Raw genomic sequence first — 11,094 nt, 5'->3', positions numbered from 1 at the left:
TATATGATTAACGTTACATACGAATAAATGTATAGTTACAGTAACCTCAAAATGTGGCCATGGATCTGTTACTTATTTTACGTTTGAATAAAAACTGTTACATTAGTTTGTAAGAGCCTTAACTTTAGGCTATTTACTGTATTACAAAAGTAATATTGAATTGTGTTTAGTTGACAACGCAACCAAATATCAACATTTAAAGGATATATTTACTGCTTGGATAGTTCAATCTAAGACACTGGCTTAATTCCATTCTTTAACTTTTATTTTTGGTTGAGTTGGGTTTAGCGCTGACTCAAAACGAATGAACGACAAGAAAACACACACAACTACCACTATTGTAGTATAGAAGTCAAAATACCTATAGCTATGTTCCTACTTGGACATAATCAAAACATTGACACCACAGTGATTCTCGTTCTAAGAGGATGCTATTATAAATAGATAATTGCGATTTTCAGATTTATTTGATTACTGGGAATTTATTTGCCGTGCATATATGCTGATAAGTTGAATATGAATCTAAAATCGTGATTTTTTTTTCAAAGGTGTCTGTGTGGCATCAGCTGGGAACGTTCCACACAGATGTTCAATGAGCGATCGAGTTCTACGAAACTCACTAGGCCTACTCTCATTTTAATAAATTCAAAACCACTACTGTAATGAAAATAAAAGCCAATAAACTGAATAATTACTGTCAAACTATTATTTTTATTCAATTGTTGAATTAGGCCTATTGTATTTCATTTTACATTTCATGCCTATTCAAGTGGTTTTGACAAACTTTTAGGATGTGGACGGCTGCTATGTCATAATGTACATGATGTCATAATGAAGCATTAATTTGTTAAACTAAGACAATCCATAGACAGGTCATTGATGCTCTTCCTGAACTGAGGTAGGACCTATAATTTAATGAAATAATCTCAAATACACTACTTTTATCTTATGAGAACTTTATTTGATCAATAACTGTCAAAAACTGTTATATTTTGTGATTTGTGATTTAAAACTAGGTCTTGTGTTTCTGTTTTCAATGATATATTGTTGAAACTTTAGTCAAATCCTACGTGTGCAAATTATCTGGAAGTCCAAATTGAAGGTAGGCCTTAGGCTGTGAATCTTTCATTTTTATGAATTTATGAACATTTTGGCAGGAATTGGAATGTCCTTTGAAAGTGGATAAACACTAGTTTATAATAACACTTTGATCAAATTCTATTGTAATATATGTAATTTATTCTATATTATTTTTCTCAAACATGCTTTTTGTTGTTGTTTGCTCCTCCACTGTGACTCTCACAGCCATGAAAGACAGAGTGATGTCCAGGACTAAGACACAAGAGACCAGTCAGAACAGCCTGACAGACATCCTCAGTGTCCGGAGTGCCAGTGATATTGTCCTACAGCCAATGCCACCAGGGAGAAAGAATAGCCGATCCCACTTCCACAACATGGATGTGACTAAAGAGAGGGCTGACATGGGAAGGCTTCCAATGGCCACTCCACCCATCAGCCTCCCAATGCTCACTGTGACCTCTCTCAAGGTCCAAAGGATCAAAAACTCCCTCAAAGTGCCTCGCATGCCTCGTCTGCAGCTGGAGGGACAGATGGGTAGCAAGCGTCTGTGTCCGGTCAAAACCAAAACCGGAGGGAGCACATTGACCTCCAGCCACAAGCAGGAGCCAGAGGTTAAATCCAGCAGACCACAGAAACCAGGAAGCATCCCTAGGAGGCCCAATGTATGTTCCACTGCAGCCAAGGCAGTAGCTCCTTTATCTGGGACTCCATGCAGCCAGTCTGAGGTCAGGATCCAGGCCAATCCTCTCCAGAGGTCTAACATCCAGGACCAAAGGCCCCGCTCTCCTCCTGCTCAGGCCAGACGGTCTCTGTCCGACGGCAGCCTCTTGCAGCCGCCATGTTCTCCTGTGGATGTCCTCCAGCCGGAGGTCCAGGCCAGCAGAAGCCTGGCTCGACCCAAGACCGGGATAGCTAGGATAACAAGACATACTGATGGCAGCACTCTGAGGTTCCCTAACCAGACCATAGAGCTTATAAACTCCATGGATAGGAGGGAGAGCACCAATTCTTTCCCTGTGCTGCCAACCATTGCAGTGTCAGCCTCACCTGCCCAGATGGCCATCCCATTGCCTACCCCAATGGTCAGCCATGTGCCTGACCTTCTGGTGCCTACTCCATCTGCTTCTCCGGTTCCTTCCAGCCGAGTGCCTGCCCCACCTGCATCCCCAGTGCCAGCCCGGCCTGCCAACACCAGATCACAGCGTGTGTCGAAGAGGATCCAGCTCTTACAGATCCAGTCTGCTATGCTGGACCAGCAGCTACCAGAACAACTGGGTGACAATCAAATCATATTACCCTCTGAGCCCCTGTCCTTCAGTAGCACTGAGAGGATGTTCCTCTGTGGTCCACCTTTAGTCTGCCACCCAGCTAACGTAGGTGGAGATGATGGCTGTCACCCCCTGCCCAGACCTACGCCCAGCCACACAGGTCGCACCGACCACTCCGCTTTACTGACTAGTAGGAGAGCCGTGCAGGCGGGCGAGAAGTGCCCCTTTGAAATCCTCTTGACCCCACTGGCAGAACAGCCTCCTATCGAGCGGTGGCACATGCCCGCCTCCCGTGCCAAGGCCGAGCGGGAATGGAAGAATAGCCAACGAGGGCGCAGGAAGAGAGCGAAGCCCATTCACTGGGACGTTAACTTTAAGTCTGGGCCTTTCTTCCCAGTGTGTGTCGCTCCATCACTGCCCTCAATCTTGGAGGAGGATGAAGAGTCTCTTTCTGAAGAGATGAAGCAAAGCCAGTTGTAGGGGTCGCACACACACACATCTTCATTTTTTAAAACATTTTTTACCTTTATTTAAATAGTTAAGTTAGTTAAGAACAAATTCTAATTGACAAAGACAGCCTACCCCGCCCAAACCCTAGCGACACTGGGCCAATTGTGCGCCGCTCTATGGGACCAGTGCCTTAGACCGCTGTGCCAATCTGGAGCCCTATTGAGACCTCATGGCCTCCCATGGACCAGAGAGGATCAGCCAGCATCATCCCAGCATCTGCACTGCCCTTTCAACCCCAAACCACAAAGGGCAGGTGACAGAAATGATCCAGCGCCCACCGATCCAGGCTGTTGTGCATGAGCAGCAGCAGCTACTGTCGGAAGTACTGTTGGAACAGACTTTTCCTATGAGACCCAACAGGAGCCACAAGCTGTCAAAGTACTTTCATCCCTGGGGTGTGTAGCTTCTCGAAGAGTGTTCCCTTCCTGAAGATGGACTGCTTCAACCCCTTGGGAGTATCCAGAGTATCTAGTACGCTGGTGTGATGATAGAATATGTCTATCAGTATCAACTAGAGATTAATATTAATCCACTTGTTATTCTAGTTAGGCAAATGTTAATTTATCATCAGCATGTTCCAAAGAATTCTGTTTCTATAAAGTTTTATTGCAGTTGAAAATGATCAGTGGTGTGTGTTGTTGGTTTCTTGTGAGCTATGAAGTATACAATTTTAGTAGAATGTTTATTTCTTCATTGGATTTGTTGATTTGTTGCCCAAGGAGAAGAGGTAAGTGCTGACCGGACTAATAGAAGTGAAGGTCCGATTCAAATTTGTATTAATCCGAAGGAGGCACATCTGACTCACACCTTAGTGCCATAATTCTTCACATTCTTCACACCATCTGAACGTACACACAGCCTCAACTATTTAAATGACAGAAAATGTCATATCTGCTCTCACACAGTACACTAATAGATGATTATCCCTTGGGTTTTTCACAGTCCATCATAACAAATACTTTTTGGCAACTTATGTATTGTTGTCTAAGGTTCATTCCGAAACACATTTTCTCCACCAAAGCCCAAAGCTTACTAGCATTATAAAGATATCACTCAAGTTTAAGAGGTGTTACCACATTTTTGTAGAGATTTATTGTGGCCAGTGCAAAGATCTTACATTGCACTGTAAGATCAGTCATGCATCGTACCCAGTTTCTCTCTAGAAACATGCATGAGAAAGCTGTGACTAAGCAGAGAAGTATGTCTGTATCAGTTGTTCTAGAACTGGTTCAAGAAAGAAGAGCGAGAGAGAGAGAGCAAAGCACAGAAGGATGTTGGGTTACATATGAACACTTTCCATCATACTCTCAGGAAGGTTAGGTTAGTTAGGCTACATGTGATCGTGCGTCACCATAACTGAAACACGGCCTTCTTTCTTTCACGGTTTCACGTCATGGTGCAAGAATTTACATAAACTGGGAAATATTTGAATACATTTCAATTTCCCTGGCTGGCAGTGAAGGGGTTAATCAGCTGTGTGCTCTCAGTTTACGCTCACTAGCAGAATCTGTCTGCCACAGCTGCTGCGCTAAGGCCAATCTTCTATCACAGAGAGCGCTGACAACCAGAGGTGTTTCCAGAGGACAACAACACAGAGCAGGTTAGAGAAGCTTCAAACCTAACCATGTACGCACGCACACACATTCTTGTATTTGTAACCAATTTAGGACTCCTCACAAATACATACCTTTTGAGGACCATGCTTTCAGACATCATAGAAGCACAGAAATTACACTCATGAGTTAGAAAAAAATCTATTATGAGGAAATCACGTAAAGTTTCTGACTCCTTGAAAAAAGTTCACTTGTAATTTTACCAACTACTTGAAACCGTACATTGCAAATCAAATCGTATTGGTCACATACACATGGTTAGCAGATGTTTATGCGAGTGTAGCGAAATGCTTGTAAGCTTCTAGTTCCGACCGTGCAGTAATATTTAACAAGTAATCTAACAATTTCACGACAACTACCTTATACACACACAAGTTTAAAGGAATAATTAACAATATATACGTATAAATATAAGGGTGGCGTGGCCGAACAGCATAGGCAAGATGCAGTAGATGGTATAGAGTACAGTATATACATATGAGATGAGTAATGTAGGGTATGTAAACATAAAGCGGCATTGTTTAAGTGACTAGTGATACATTTAATACATCGAATTATTAAAGTGGCGAGAGATTGAGTCTGTATGTTGGCAGCAGACACTCAACGCATTGCAATGCCTTGCCATCAGCCATGGAGAGAATGCCTCCTATGCAGGGGCGAAAATCTGATATCCACTTTGGAGGGGACAATTACATGAAATTTTCTCAAGAGCAATTCCTGAGGGGGACACCAAAAGTAGTGCTGTAACACATAGCCTACATTGTAATATGGTAAATGTATATTGAGGAACCAAAGAAATAAGGTGTTTGCCGTACTCCTAACTACCGGTACCCAAAACTACACAACTAATCACAACAGCAATACCATTGCCTTTAACAAATCTTAGTTCAGTCACCAGTTTAAGTTGAGAGTGGGGGTATCCATGGCATTTTCCAATTATGTTCCTATTTTACAAGTCAAAAAAATTGAGAACCTTTCATAATGTTGCCAAACAAAGACTCAACAAACTTACCTGAGACTCCCTGTCTCTGCCAGTCTGTCCCTGCATAGCTGTCCCCAACTCTGCTGTCTGTGTGCCATCTGTTGCCTGCTCTGCCTAATGACATCATTGTGAAACATTTCCATTAGAATTTCATTTCTTTCTTATGAACATTTTATCAACTAGTCTTTGAGATATTAGGCTACTAGGGTTCTTACTATGCGTTTTGGTGTATTGAAAAATACTCTGATGTCCATCTTTTATTTTTCTGCCATTTTTCTACCTGGCTGGCTACACACACAGTGTGTAGGTTATTTACAGTAGGAGATGGGCTTCTATCATCTTCAATCATTCTATATGGGCTTCGATCTAAAAGGTAGCTAGCAAATGTGAAACGGATTAAAATGACAAGAGTTGACAGCTGTATGAGTTCACCATTTACACAACATATGCTGCAACCTTTTGTAATTTTAATAGTTTGTTTCATATTGGCTGGCTTCCAACAATAGCTGAATTTGCAAAGCTAGCGAGCACCAATTCAGTTTCAGTGGTGTTTGCTATAGTCTTTGCTACCCGGGTTAAATAAAGGTGAAATTAAATAAATAAAAGTTCCCTTGCGACAATTTAGCTTTTGCAACGAGACCATTAAATATATTTAAGACAATGGTAGATGAGAGTGTAGTTCTGTTCAGTTTGGACTTCAGTTTATCGCTAACCTTATCACAGGGACTTTGAAGCACTAACTTACATCATCTGCATGCTGATTCCATCTTTGACGACGCCACATAAATGGAATAGGTACTAGCTAGCTTAATAGTTAATATTTGCGCGCTAGCTCTGCATATTCAGCTAGTGTGTGTGTGCGCGATTGACTGGATGAACCTCACGGCAGTTACGTAGCAAGCAAGGAACTGGCAGTGGATCAAACCATTGTGAGGCAAAGGGCGGGGGTTGCAATCTTTTGAAACTTAAAAACGTGCTATTAAGTGTCTATAATTAGCACAATTGCTTTCATTGCGTATTATTAATATTATTTAAATTACATAGTTATGTTTCAGTGATATATTGGGGGGACAAATCATATTTTTCCCAGGATGGGGGGTCGTGTCCCCCCGTCCCCCGGGATTTCCGCCCCTGCTCCTATGAAATCTATAAAAGCTATCCAACTGCCTACGTTGTACCTAATGGAAGCGTAAAATAATTAACAAGTTTAAATTCTCCATATTTAACGCATTCATTCTATTTTAAGACTGAAAATATTCATGTAGAATGCCACAATGATGCAACACGGATGGCAACTCAACGGCTGTAGTGTAGTTCTTCTGTAAAGTATTTAAACTGGAACAACCATTTCAGTAATGGATTCAATATATCCAAGTAACAGATTAATAGTTTAGATTTTTTTTCTTTTCTTTCTGTAACATTCAAAGTCAGCAGGCTTTGTATTCTTGAGACCTTAGTCACTCCAAAAGTGAACCACCCACCTGGAAAAACTTCCCCGGACAGTGAGTGTCACGCCCCTGACCTGAGAGAGCCATTTCTCTCTGTTTGGTTAGGTCAGGGTGTGATATGGGGTGGGCATTCTATGTGTTTTATTTCTATGTTTTGGCCCGGTATGGTTCCTAATAAGAGGCAGCTGTCTATCGTTGTCTTTGATTGAGAGCCATACTTAGGCATCCTTTTCCCACCTGGGTTTTTGTGGGTAGTGGTTTTCCGTTTAGTTGTCTGTTGCCTGACGGAACTGTTTGCTTTCGTTTTTGATTCTTTTTTTAAGTGTAATAAATATGAGCACTCAACACGCTGCGTTTTGATCCACTCCTTTTGACGATCGAAACAGTGAGATAGAGGACATTCGTCATCTGTTGATGAGTTTAAGTCAAGTAAGTCCCATTAAATCCTCAGAAGTACACCAAGATAGCCAGAAGCATCTCATACACTTATTTTCTCTGATCTGCAACTATTCTGTTGTGTACGTAGAACTTTACTGCTCTCCAGTCCCTGTTTACTAGCGCTTGGGGAGAAGCAGCAATGCAATTCTCACAGTCTTGTTTTCCAGGTGTTTTTCCCATTCGGATAAAATTCATCAAGGAATCAACTGCATCCACCTCTATTGTCGACCAATACCTTTTTGTTCCTTTGGCACCTTTGGAAAGAGATGGCATTATGAACGACTACATTAAATAAAGGTTGACTACAATACAGTACTTGAACATCTCTCTGTATTAACTCTACAAGGTTACAGCTGTTTCTGCAGAGGGTGTGTTGAGATTAAACTAACAATCCCAACTAAATAACTACATAGATAAGGATGTGAGAGGAGAATGTGCAATGCTGACATCAAGGCAGACTCAATCTGTATTGAATCTAAGCCCAACAATCTGTTTGCAATGTAAACCTTCTAATAAAAGCAATACCTATCAAATCAAGTTCCCTCCCTCAAGAAAAACAATGTAAAGCGTGGTAATCGTTCTGTGTTATCATCTATCCTGACACACTAGTTCCAGATCTAACATCTTGACTTGTTTCCAATCCAAACTGAACCGTTCTGTGCTGGCATGGTTGGAAATACACTAACTGATAAAGACAGTATTGATCTGGACCAGCACAGTACAGCCATAAGTTGACACTACAGAGTGAAAATGCACTGACTGAAGGCAGCAGGAAACATGCTTACTGTGTGAGCCTCTCTTTTGTCCCAGCTTTCCCTTGGTCATTGGCTTTTTTGCCCGAATCGCTGACATCTCTCCTGGAAAACATGTCTAAAAGGACATTGTAATTAAGAATAGGTCCATGTGTATGTAAGGTATAGGCATATCGGTCAGATTTTCTTCATAGAAATTGCCTTCCTCTGATGGCCCTGGGACACAACCATCTTCACTGTTGTCAATACTGGTTATTGAGTCATCAGTCTTGTATCCAAGCTTAGCTTTGGTCAACTGTATTACAGAAAAAAGTATCTTGGATAACTAGACAGATATCATAGTATTTGGACACTGGTACATTTTGATTATTTATGGCTCTGTGCTCCTCTACTTTACATTTTCTAATAATACAATGAATATGGGATGGAAGTGCAGACTTGCCTGTCTTTGATTTACAAAGCTGATTCACAAGAACTTACAGTATGTGCTGGTGTTGAATGACACTAACTTACGTTACTAACTCTGTTCTGATCAACGGCGGTGCATCATCCAACACATGGACTATCGACCCAGAGGTACTGTCAGCCTCGGTGTCTGACATCTAAGGATACAATAAAATATTAGTCACGTGCAAATTAGGCAATTGAATATGATTCAACCATCCCTAGTATCCTCATTCTAAACAACTGACAAACCTGAGCTTCGGGATTTATTATTTCCTTTTCAAATCTGGCCTACAAGTTGAATTATGTTTGTTTTAGAGTTTCCATGTGTCTTCTGAGCCTCTGCAGTGCCTTTGTAAAGGAAGACAAGTTTAAAAAAGAATGGTTGAGACTTAAAGAATGACAAGATTGCTCGGCACACAACCAAGGGAATGGGCTGGGGACACCAATGACTTATCATTGACTGATAGAGGTCCTACAAACATCTATTACAATTTCCTTTTTAAGACGACTTTCAAGGTAAAGCAGCAAGTATAAGCATAACATAAGCACATTATGCAAGTTCCTGGATGCAACTAAAGCTGATCTGCTTTTATGGATGGACTAAACGAGAAACAGTATGAGTGATATGGCTAAAGCAAGGCATGTGAATTGGCACAGCCCTACCAAATGTTACACTTTCCACAATCCTTATTCCTGTTGTGGTGTTACACTCTTTTACGTGCAAAGCCAAAATAACTAGAAACTTATTTCTCTTTGGGTAAGAAAGGGCGATAAAAAAACTGCCAAAACTTAATTTAAATGGGGCGATTTATTTAAATATTTCAGCACACATGCATGCTTATGACTTGACAAAACAGATGAAAAGGAACTGGCTTTTCTAGCTAACTTGTAAACCAATTCAAGTTACACTAGCAATATTATTTTCCAATGCATGTAACATTGGGTTAACCACAATCATGTATTCTGAATCAAAGACATGTTTACCAATTATGCTAAACTAGCACGCTAACCGCTGGCTAGCACGCTAACCGCTAGTTAGCACGCTAACCGCTAGCGAGCACGCTAACCGCTAGCGAGCACGCTAACCGCTAGCTAGCACGCTAACCGCTAGCTAACACGCTAATCATTAGCAAGCAGTAAATAAGTAGAAGGTAAAAACATGCAAAGTAACAATTGCACATTAATGAATTGTTTGGTTAAGCCTACCAATTTCATTCTCATGACGCAGTATATCTGACACAATGTGGCTTTCGGACATTGTCAATGCATGTTGGATTCCACCGAAAGACATACATGAGCTAACTTTCATTACAAATAAAGACAACGGGAACATGCTTGCTTGCCAATACACCAAATACAATTTTAGTTAAAATATTGGTTAACAGTTTAGTTAATAGCTTACCTTCTTGCAGGAATGTGAACGTCTACAACCATCCTCCTCTTCATTAAAAAACGTGCTGCACAGCTACTTTTGTTGTGATCATGCTCAGACAGAGACAGGCTTGCCAGGTCAATTTCAAATGTCTTGTAAATCCAGGAAAAACCCGCCTTCAAAGCCTGAAACCTATCACAATTTCAGAAGATTACAGGGAAATTAATGGCTTTTTTAAAATACCATGTTGGTAACGGTGTAATATAGAAGTAGTATTAAAAACTTGCACCCAGCGACCAAAACTTTTCACCTGCAGAAAAGTTTTAAAAGTACCTCAATAAAAGACAACATAGTAAACATGGCAACCCTGGGGAGAGACTTATCACTGCAGCATGGGGGAGATGGGAACTGTGTTGACCTGTGACATTTTTGATAGTTTGGTACTTTGTGCACTCTGCAGTGGGGGAGGGGCTGGATCTCCAGCAGAAATTATAGAGAGTAGACAATGATTCCATCAGCCCAGATTTCTGAATATGTGTGCAATATTATTACTGTCACCTACATTTCCTTAGACAGTTTGGGTTTGTAGCTTACACAATCAGTATCAGTGAGGTGTTAAGTGCAGCTACTTGAATGGTCTGTAGACCTGCTGACACAAAAGTAGCTTATGGCAGGTTATTAAGATTCTAACTAGCAACCTAACCCCTCAGCAATCAGCTTCACTACCTGCACACAGACAAAACAGCTTACTGATATTAACAGCCATCTCTTGCTATAGGCACTCAGCTACTCTCACCATCTCTCTTTCTCTCTCATAACAGGCCTTTAAAAAAAAAATCTTATTCGCATTTACCCTCCACTAGACCCCTGGTTTCACAAGGTGGAATAAAATGTACTGATAATAAGTGATTTCAGGTTTGTACTGCTGTGAAGACTTAGGCCTTTACATCAGCATTGGTCTCTTTGCAAAAATCCTCAAGAAAACTCATAATAAACTTGGGTAGCTGATGTGTAACTGATGTTCATATCTTAAAGGACAAGTCACTATAAGCTTTTGTCAGGAACCAGGACTCGGTTAATAAAGCCAACACAACTGCATGTTTTACAAATGGTAGGCTATCTTATGGTAGGCCTAGTTATAAAATGACATTATAGGCCGACACTGTACACTATAGGCCTATTTC

At 41.0% G+C, this 11,094-nt stretch overlaps 1 long non-coding RNA gene across 1 annotated transcript; it reads right to left on the bottom strand.

Moving 5' to 3' along the window:
* Positions 1-8,614: 8,614 nt before the first annotated feature.
* On the bottom strand, positions 8,615-10,080 carry LOC123732886 (uncharacterized). The gene is made up of 3 exons (XR_006763461.1): positions 9,941-10,080; positions 8,788-8,886; positions 8,615-8,693 (listed from the first exon to the last, which is right to left on the bottom strand). It is a non-coding gene; the product is annotated as an uncharacterized lncRNA (long non-coding RNA).
* Between the last annotated feature and the right edge of the window lie 1,014 nt (positions 10,081-11,094).

The sequence above is a fragment of the Salmo salar genome, unplaced genomic scaffold (assembly GCF_905237065.1).
Source record: "Salmo salar unplaced genomic scaffold, Ssal_v3.1, whole genome shotgun sequence".
Lineage (NCBI taxonomy): Eukaryota > Metazoa > Chordata > Actinopteri > Salmoniformes > Salmonidae > Salmo > Salmo salar.
This window is presented reverse-complemented; position numbering and strand designations above follow the sequence as displayed.